We start from the raw sequence: 11,372 nt of genomic DNA, 5'->3' as shown, positions 1-11,372 counted from the left end.
TATTTGGGTAGTCCTTGCAAATCCAAGTGTTTAATGACTATATGTAGATAAGTGTGTGCATGTAAACATACATACTTCCACATTAAGTTCTCTGTGTGTTTGATTTATATCTCCTTCTAAAATATCCATCATTACCTATTGTTTTAACACAATTATCTTCAGTAAACAGAAACACAAAATAGAATGTCATTGTTTTATTGTCCCTGTGAAGACAATAGCATATGAGGTGGCTTTAATATTAGAATATAATAGAATTTTTTTTTACTTAGTTGGCAAATTGTAAAGACAATTTATTGTATGGTGGAAACAGCATTTAATCTTAATGAAATCAGGGTGGGATTTCTTTTTCCATTACCCATAGCAGTTTGGAAAATTGTATTCAATTTTCTGGTTTTTATATTTTGAAGCTATGCAAGAAACACTTGAAACTATAATTTTGAAACTCCTTTATGGTGTGAAAATTTTATGGTCATTTATCACTAAAGATGATGGGAAATAAAAAAGCATAGAGCTAATTGGAGGTATAAAGATATACTTAGAATATGGAATTGAGGTAGCATTTTTAATCATCTCTGTTATTCCTACTTATGTCATTATTGAATTGAAATGCATGCACTTTATATGCAAAGCTATATTTTTTGTTAAAATCAAATAAATATACTGGCAAACTCCAACCTCCCAATTTAACATTTGCATGTTTTCTTGATTTTAAATTGTATGGTTGAAGGAAACAGAAATGCTTCTATTTTGAAATTTGAGAAACACCATTTAAATAAATTTTACATCGGCCAATTTGCAGTTATATAATCAGAGTTAACTAAGTCAATTAAAAGGTACACTATAAATTAGAGGTGTCTTTATTGAAACCTAGCCTAATGGAGGAAGCAATTATATATTCAGTGTGAAAACCATAGAGAAAATAAATCCATCAGTCCAGGAACTACCTAAGTTAAACTTCCTATATTATCAAAAATTTATTTTGCACTCTGTAGGGAGACCCCCTGAAACTATCGCTATAGAATAAAAGATAAAATGCTCCTGATTATTGTAAATACAAAATTGCATGCAGGACTGTGTAAAGACAATGCCAGGTTGGACTGCCAGAACGAGCCCACAGTGTGTGATGTGCTTCCCCCTGCAGAGACCCTATGAATGGACGTGCAGTCAGGGAGGTTTCACATCACCAAGATTCCTATCCCAGAAAAGCAGATGTTCATAGCTCTGGGAATGGAACGCGACCCACGTGGAGAGCCTATAAACGGACGCATGGGGGCGCCTGTCCATATGGATAAGATAGGGCTATAAACGCCCTCATCTTGCTGCGGCTCTTCTAGGCCTCTTTAGGGTTAAGGCATACTCCCTTCTGAGAATTTCTGGTCTAGCCGGTTGTCTAGCTTCACGTCCTGTTTCCATGGATTGTTTGTCACCAGCTTTTGTTGCAACTGTTACTGCTGATTAATATCTTGCTAATCACAGGTTATGGAAAGATTGTTTTTCTGTTTTAAGGCTCTGTTAGAAATTACTGACGCACACACTATATTGGAAATTCTTATCTCTGTATATTGTATTTTTACATACAAATGTACTGTACTTCTACATACAAATGTTATGTTAAAGAATTACTTCATCCCCACGTGACCATCTCACCTCATAATCAAATGACCCTAAATCCCTCACTAACCTACCCCCAACCTCACTAAACTTAATAATAAATGCTGGTATATCCAGTGCATTGTTGGCACCATGGGACCAGAAGGTGGTGACCCTCCTGGACCCAGCTTTCACTATCTTCTGTGTGTCTTATTTTTCAACCTGCCGATCTACCTGGGAACGAAGAGACAGCCCCGTTGCATTGCGGGCTGCTGACCAGATCCTGCAATAGCTCTCTTCATAACATTACATGTATATGTGGCTACAATTTCTGGATGTTTAGTATTTTCAAAGTTTCTGGGAAAAAAAATACACTTCATTGAAATCAGTAAGGAATTTACCATCTGTTTACAGAGCAGTGATATCAAGGCAAAGTGTTGCTCTGTGGTGTATTTCCAAACCCCTAACTGAAATGCACAAGGCACATATGCTTGCCAACGTGATTTAAAATAAGAATCTGGCCAGGTGCATTGGCTCACGCCTGTAATCCCAAAACTTTGGGAGGCTGAGGTGGGTGGATCATCTGAGGTCGGGAGTTCCAGACCAGCCTGGCCAACATAATGAAACCCTGTCTCTACAAAAAAAAAAAAAAAAAAAAAGAGAGAAAAGAAAATAATTGCCAGGTGTGGTGGCGGGCTCCTGTAATCCCAGTTACCTGGCAGGCTGAGGCAGGAGAATCGCTTGAATCCGGGAGGTGGAGGTTGCAACGAGCCAAGATCGCACCACTGCACTCCAGCCTGGGCAACAAGAGCAAAACCCCATCTCAGAAGAAACAAAAACAAAACGAAACAAAATAAGAAGCCAATTAGTGTGCTCAACATCTCCAAACCTGGTCTGGATGCACATTACTTATAAATAAAGAAGCTGTAGTTTAAAGACTTAAAAATGATAATTAAAGGTAGGACTTAGCACATGTTCTTGTTAATAATAAGCATGTTAGATAACACTGACAACTTTTAAGGATCAAAACTCTTCAACGCATTAACTAGAGGTTAGATTTACAATATTTTTCCCTAATTTTAAGACTTTATTCCAGTTACTCAGCCTCTTAATTATCTCTATCTAGAGTTATTGAAATGATTAAACTCACCTAAAGGACTGAGTTAATTATATAAGCATATATTATAATCTCAATAAATGATTTCTATCATCTTATGTAATTCTTATTATTATATCACATGATATTATATTCTGGTTTAGGTCATTCATATCATTTAGCAAAAGTAATAAACTATTAAAATTCAGTGAAACTGAAATCTGTATCAGGCACTCAGCTAAACTCATTTAAAACTTGAAAACCACCTGATGAAATATGCATTATTATTTTTCCCATCTCAAAGGGGAAAAAATTAAATTTTAGAGATTGTGAGTAAATTTTTCAGGGCCCTGCAGTTAGTAAGCATTGAACCTGGAGTTAAATCCTGAATCTGGCAGATCTTAAGTCTTGTTCTCAGAAGGGTTAAATATATTGCCACATAGGTAGAAAATCACTTCAGAAAGTACGTCATTGAAAAGATCAGTGTTAAACTAATTATTATTTTTTTTACAGTAGCCCTCCCTTATCCAAAAGGGATAAATTTTGTGACCCCCTGAGGATGCCTTAAACCACAGATAGTACCGAACATAATTGTTGTCAATAGTAATATGTTTGTTTTCATGTCTTCCACTCCTTCCATGCCTTTTGTTTTTAACTAGGAATTTATTATACACTTTGGCCATAACTATTGCAGTTTGAGGTGAATCAGCAAAACTAACACAAATTTATTTCTTCTTCTTCACAATTTCACAAACAGAAGAATTATTCTTACTGTGTATCATAGCAACCTTGGGATATGACCCATTTTACTTAAAGGAAATCTTTTATGGCTTGTCTTTGGTATATCTGAATTGTCAGCACCACTATGCATACACTTTTAGGACATTATTAAGTAAAATAAGAGTTACTTGAACATAAACACTGCAATACCATGTCAGTTGATCTAATAACTGAGTGACTAACAGGTAGGTAGAAAATACACTGAGATTATGATAGAGAAAGGGAGGACTGACATTCCTGGAGGGATGAGTGAGACAGTGTGAGATTTCATCACAGTACTTAGAATGGAGTGCAACATAAAACTTGTGAATTGTTTACTTCTGGAACTTTCCATTTAATATTTTTGGACTGCTGTTGACCATAGGTAACTAAAGAAATAGAAAGTAAGTGTGTCTAGGTTTTAAAATTTCTACTGGGTGACATCTTTACTAAATGAGACCTTAAAAATCTTGTCCACCTTTCCACCCCTTCCAATTTTCTCAGCTGTTAAGTTTACAACCATACAAGTGAATCTCCTCAAGAGCTCAAAGCTAGTGCTAAACCCACATGAGCTCAAAACTCAACTTTCGCTTATCCTTTGGAATTTTCTGTCTTTCTCTAGAATCCTTAGCCCTGCATACCACTGCAAATTAGACTTAGCTTTCCATTTCTGAGGTTCCTTAAAATAATAGAGAATTATGCTTATCCAGTGTTTACATCCCATATTAGACAAGAATCAAATTGACCTTCAAGTGTGATGGAATGAGCACAGTTATCACTGAGAGGTTTTAGTGTAAACATACACCTGGATCAAATTATAATATAGTGCATCCAACTGAAATGAATAGAAATTAAATATTTTATTAAAATATATCAACATTCTATTATACATTCCCTGCCTCAATACTGTACTAAACATTTCAGACTGTTAAAGATGAAAATCAATTATATCATTATGTATTATATTTCACTGGAATAAAAATACTTTTTAACATACAAACATTTGAAAGAAATAAATTAATGCCATTCTGTTTGACATTATGCTTATGTTTTCAATTTATACTTGGAAGTATGAAAACAGAGAAATAAATTGTGTGGCTGCTTCACATTAGTGTGAAAACTCCTCTGACACTGTAAAAATAACAACAGCATTAAGTTACTTAAATAATTTGTAGTGCTTGAAGAAAGCTCATTAGCACCTTGTAAATTTTCACATAGCCTGTGTTATAACTTCATTTCCAGAGGAGTTATCATAGCACAAAAACAAATCCCATGTGCGATTAATAACTGAAAGATTCACTGAATGATTTTGAATAGAAGACTCTACGTAATAAAGAATAAATTTTCAACTTAGTGTGTAGTGCTGAAACATTAATAAGAGCCATACTGGTAGAAATTATTCTTTTCTTTTTACCTACCCACCCACTTAGAAGATTAGTTCTATATCACAGATTCTACACTTTAGTAGATCATTCATTTTGTTGGAAAGTAGTGTCAGGTAATTTTGCAGTTTGAGATAATTTTTTTTTTCAAAAGTTCAATGCATTATTTTCCTGAAAATATTTTCTTTATTAATTTATTATTCAACATAAACAATAAAGATAATACATTAGAATTCAATATGTGCCATCACATAGTATTCTGATCTAAAACTCAACAGATAAACAAACCTTCAGGGACAAGGGAGATCTTCATTTTCACTCATGTAATTGAGGCTTAGCAAACTTCTGCCATGGAGATCAGGACCCACAGCTGCCACCAATAGATGATGTGTATCCAGTTCTAAAGAAGACCCTCAGGGATTAGTAAACAGAAAATGGAATTTATTCCTACTGCAATTGCCGTTTTTCCACAATGGTAGCTCTCCAGCTCTTATCCCCAAACTTTACGCAACGACTGGGGATAAAGAGTTGAGAGCTGCAAGTTGAGAGTCGCTGACATAGACTTTGTAAGGTTTTTGGAAACATATTGTAAAGGCTACTCACAGGCAGACAGGTGAGGGGGCCCTCAGAAGAGTAATTCATAGAAAATAGAGGTATTGGGATCTCAATCACTTGCTGAAAGCTAGCTGAATGTAGAATCTTCAGGATTACCCTCCCACCACTTTCTCTGCTGAGACTTGCCTGGTGAGAGTAATCTTCAAGGAACATGTCCTGTTTATGGAGCTGGCGTGCATATGCGGAAAAAAGACCACTGACCTGTAATACATTTTAGTTCTAAAAGCACTATGTAATAAAATAAGCTCTGTGGAGTATATAAGAAAATATCAGCTTGACCTCTGATTAAAATTTAGTAAATAGAACTTAAAAATTATTATTCATGATTAAAAATTGAAGAAAAGTAAGTAAAACACATATATATTATGATTAATATATGCATTTCACATATGTAAATGTGTATATATAATTAATATAATAAAATATATTATTGAGCATATTATGTATGTAAATAAATAAATATATAATTAATACATATACGTGATTTCAAAGGCAAGCCATGCAGTTGAAGAAGATATTTGTAAAACACAAAAGTTGTAGAAGTTTGTTCTCAGAATGCATTTTAAAAACATACAATTTAATTTTTTAAGAGTTCAATAGGAATAAATGAACACATTTTTAAGATAATTATATTTGCATAAACTGTTCCAGTTTTCACTAAAAGAGACAAAGAGAGTAAAAACAAAGTCACTTTCTGAGTGGGCTGTAAGCTATGCTCAGCTGAGGTATTTGCAATAAAGAATTCATAAATCCAGAGGGCAGAGACAAGAATCATGGAGAATCAGTCCATGGTAAGTGTATGACTGAGTCTTAAAGAAGAAAATTTTCAATTGGCCTGTCATAATTTCAAAAATACTGAGAAACGGTGATTTTTGTGTTCTTCCCAACAGCCACCCTTCTTTGGAAAGGAATGTGTGTAGCAGTACCCTAGAACCACCTCACTGTGTTAGCTGTGTGTATGTAAATAGGAGACAGATAAATTGTTTCTTTAACTCACGGAACCTAGAATGAGAGAAACTACTTGAGAAGTTGCTCATAAAACTTAATTTGGATAATAAGATATGATAATTTTAATAAGATGACACATTTCACGGCCTAGGAGGAGGGTGAGTGTATTTTGCATGTAGGGGTAACAGGAAGCATTGGTGGCCAGAGGACACACTGTGCTGGCCGGCTGCTGAAACAGCCCCAAGTGATTTCTGCTTCCGGGTATTCAGGGGCCTTGTGAAGTTCCCACCATAATTATGAGGGCTGACTTGTGTGGCCATAAGGATATTGCAGAAATGACAGAAAGTGATGACTTCTCATATTATTCTGAAAATCTTGAATTATTTTTATAATATATTTAAAAAATATATTTTTAAAATATATTTTATTATTTTATAATTTATAAAATAATAAAATAATATTATTTTATAATAAATAATAATAATTTTATAATATTATTTTTATAATATAATATAGACTGAGTGTATATGAAGGGAGGATTTGAATAATTTTTTGGCTATAGCAGTACTGTGAAATTTTACCTTTCTCACTGTCAAGATACATACTCAACACTAAAGGGAAGGTTCTGAAAGCAGTCACTTGAAAGCTCAATACTTATACATTGAGGCTTGTAGGATAAAGTAAATGTGTGTCTAAGTCATGGATAATAATCAAAATCATAAGAGATGAACAAAATAGGGTTGTACTTTAGGAGGTACGTACCTTTTCATTCAGAGCAAAGATGGGAAGCTTTTCCCATGTAACAGCTGTAGGTGATAACACACAAAAATATTCATTGTAGTATATATTAGAACCTCTCCAATAAAGCCTTCTCAATGTGAACAAATCATAATAGGTAGAAGCTGAGGTATGTCTGGATTCTACAGGCTGGTGACTTAATGAGTGACCAGCAAAAATAGAGATGCATTTATCTCCATCAAAAAAGAGTAGATCAATAATGCCAGCAATGTGGAATAGCTTGTGCAGCAGAAACATGTCTACGAGAGACAAATTGAAATACTCCCTAAGTCCAGCAAGTACTGATACTAGAGCTGTGCCACCAGTTTGTGACAGTATCAGCTAGGAAGGAATTAACTGGCTCAGTTCCTATTCTTCTTCCTACAGGCCAACCAAGGAATGGTCAGAAGCTTTAATTAAACCTAATGTAAATGACGAGTTAATGGGTGCAGCACACCAACATGGCACATGTATACATATGTAACAAACCTGCACGTTGTGCACATGTACCCTAGAACTTATACTATAATAAAAAAAAAGAAAAAATTAGCTGCAGTTAGCAAGAACAAGAAAGAAGCCGACTAAATAACCTTCTCTGGAGGCAGACTTCTTCCCCATAACATGCATGATTTGGGTGAGTAACAGATACTACATTTTACATCAAATTTAGAATTCATAACATTTTAATTCTGTAAACATTTTTCAACATAGCCATAGTGTACGCATTCTCTACATGAAATCAAACATTGTGCTTGGAGATTCATTGGAAATTAGATATTTCAAACATAGAGATTCCCTTTCTTCATGGTCATCTCCCATTTTTACTCCCAGAGTTCAACTCACCACAGAATTACAAAGCATTTCTGTTTCTTTGGCAAAAATATAAAAGAAAGTATAATTTAAGTTTATTTTTTAGGCATATCAACTCAGAAAACAAGACTTTGGGTGTGAGTTTTTTTTTTTTTTTAATCCATTTGGTTCTATAGGCTACATACCCTGATGAATTTGCCCTTGCTATACCAACATGAATTAAATAAGTTCATATTACATGAAACAAATGTAAAATGCAATTGCCCCATGTTCATGTTGGCCATTTAAAAAATTGTGAGTCCTAGATAAGAAGCCGCATGATTTGTAAGGACTTTACATATATTGGGATATTTAATCTTTGTAGGGTCGTCCCAGTGTAGGGGGTATTTTTAACCATTCTGTGTTGAGGCAACTGAGGCACAGAGAGTTAAAGTAACTCAAAAATCTCACAGATAAGAAGAGACAGAGGTCAACTATACACACATGCAGCATTACTCTGTAGGCTATGTCCCTATCCTCCACATTGCACTACCTGTGATTCAAAAACGCTAGTTGCAAGTTTTCTTTTTGGCCAAGTCATATCTAAAAGAGAAGACAAGAGACAGAAATTTTTCAGACTGAGGTAATTATAATAATCAAAATCATGCAAGCAAGTATATTGTTGTTTTATTTCTCAATTTAATATTTTAAAAATATACATACATTTTCAAATTACTTATAAATAATATATCTTTAATTGTTTGGAAAAGTTGCTGTACTGCTATAATAATGTATTAAATATTGATTATGAAGCACTGTGTTACAGTAAATTAATTATAAATCATTTGACTGAAGAATAAAATTGGCAAAGAATTAGTATTTTAGTGAAATTTAAAATCGTCTCCCCTTTATAATGTATATTTTTGACACTTTCCTTTTTTATACACAGTCTTTTACATTTGTATGATATCTTTGTTCATTTGAGATGAATGCATTTCTTGTGAGTGGATTGGGGCTTAGAAGCATCCTTCTTAGATTTACATCATGAAAAATTGTATAAGAAAAGAATATCTGATTAAATCTTAAATAGAATCTTAATATTAAAAACTAAGGTAGGCCTTTGCTCTCATGAGAATATAAGGGTTTAAATTTTTTAAAGAAAGAAAATAACTTTGTTACTGATTTATTTCATTAAAAAAATCTTTAGTATCAATTATGTGTAATGTAGAAGATGAAAGGGAAAGAGTGTGTTTGGTCATTATACCATCAGGTTAGCAAATTTGATGTTCCCAATATGCCTCTTTCTACATTTTTATTAAAATGTTCATAATGTCACCAGACAGTATAGACAAGGAAAATCCATAGTAAAAAGATCACTAACGACAGAGACTGTGACTGAAATTATACCCTCAGAACAACTTCAGAAAATGATAGGCCCCGGGATGAAAGCAAACAATATTGAATTATTTCACTTTTCTGTCCCTGATTCTAAGTTACACTGGCTATGTTGAACTGAAAGTAGGAATCTAATTGTGTATTTCTATTAAACTAGGCAGAAAGAAAGTCTGTCATTGTTTTCCAGAACATTTAGATACCCAAGGAAAAGAATTGTAAAGAGGGATGACTGTAAACACACTGATTATCTTAAACGCAGGAACTATTCTTATATTAGAGACTTCAAAGAAGTAACAATCTGATTTCTAGAATCTTGGGCATAGTCTGAATGAAACAAAGATTTCAAAAAGAAAGAAACAAGTGTACACCTAGAACAATCCACGATAATTAAATTTAAACTCAAAATACTATGACAATATAAATGGGTAAGCACTCCTAAACAAACAAGTTTGTGAGGCACTTTAAAAAAAATAAAATGTGTCTCACCAGTGAGGGCTACAGCACTCTGTGCCTCCAAGTAAACTTGAAAGGCGGTCTAGGTCATAAGGACTGCAACTGTTAGGCAAGTCCTAGTGCTGAACTAGGCCCAGGGACAGTGGAATTGGTGGCAGTGGGGGCGGGGAGGGGGGATGCTCGTGACACACTGAGGCACCAGCTGGGGCAGCCACCCCTCCCCTGATTCCAGGCTGCATAGCTTGCATCTCTAAAAGAGACCCCTTCCTTACACCTGAGGAGAGGACAGGGAAGAGTGGAGAGGACAGTGAATTGTGGCGAGGACTTTGTCTTGCATCTTGGATGCCAGCTCAGCCATAGCAGGATAGGGTACCCGTCAGCATCTTGAGGCCCTAGCTCCAAGATGACATTTCTAGACACACCCTGGGCCAGAAGGGAACCTACTGCCTTGAAGGAAAGGACTCAGCCCTGGCAGCATTTATCACCTGCTAACTGAAGAGCCCTTGGGCCCTGAATAACCACCGGCGATATGCAGGAATTACATCAAGGGCCTTGGATGAGCCTATGAAACTTGCTGACTTCAAGTGAGACTCAGCACATTACTAACTGTGGTGGCTAAGGGGCAAAACTCATTTTGCTTGAGAAAAATAGAGAAAAAGCAAAGAAGACTTTGTCGTGCGCCTTAGGTATCCATATGATCACAGAATGGTAAGGCACCAAGTGAGCTCTTGGGGGCTCCGATTCCAGGACATGACTCTTGAATGGCATTTCTGGACCTGCCCTGGGCCAGAGGGGAGCCCACTGCCCTGAAGGATGAGCCCAGGCCTGGCAGCTTCACAACAAATTGACTTAAGAGTTTTGGGGCCTTTAAGAAACATTGGTGGTATTCTGGCAGAACTCCTCATGGCCTGAGGTTGCAGTGGGTACAAAGTGAGGCTCCTCTGCCTCTGGAAAGCAGAGGAAAGAGTGGGAAGGACTGCATCTTTTGTTTCTAGTGCCAGCTCAGCTGAAATAAAATAGAACACCAGGTAGACTTCCAAAGTTTTTGACTGTAGTCCCTGACTCCTAGACAGAACTTCTGGACCCACCTGGGGCACCTGGGGGCTGGGGGACCTCACCATCCTGAAAGGAAAGACATAGGGATGGCTGGCTTTGCCCTTTCTGACTGTAGAGCCCCAGGACCTTCAGCAAACCTAGGCAGTAACCAGGGAGTGGTTACAGCAGGATTTAGATGAGACCCAGTGCTGTACTGACTTCAGGTCTGACCCAGCGCGGTCATAGTGGTGGTGGCCACAAGGGCGCTAGTGTCACCCTATCCCCCAGCTTTAGGTGGCTCAGAACAGAGAGAGAGAGAGAGAGAGACTCTCTTGTTTGGGAGAAAGTAAGAGTCTCTGCCACGTAGGTCTAATTTTTTTTTTTTTTCCTTCGGAGTCTTGCTCTGTCACCCAGGATGGAGTGCAGTGGCAGAATCTCGGCTCACTGAAAGCTCCGCCTCCCGGGTTCACCTCATTCTTCCGCCTCAGCCTCCCAAGTAGCTGGGACTGCAGGCGCCCGCCACCATGCCTGGC

This window comes from Pan paniscus, chromosome 3 (genome assembly GCF_029289425.2).
Source record: "Pan paniscus chromosome 3, NHGRI_mPanPan1-v2.0_pri, whole genome shotgun sequence".
Taxonomy (NCBI): domain Eukaryota; kingdom Metazoa; phylum Chordata; class Mammalia; order Primates; family Hominidae; genus Pan; species Pan paniscus.
Note: the sequence above shows the minus strand (reverse complement) of the source record.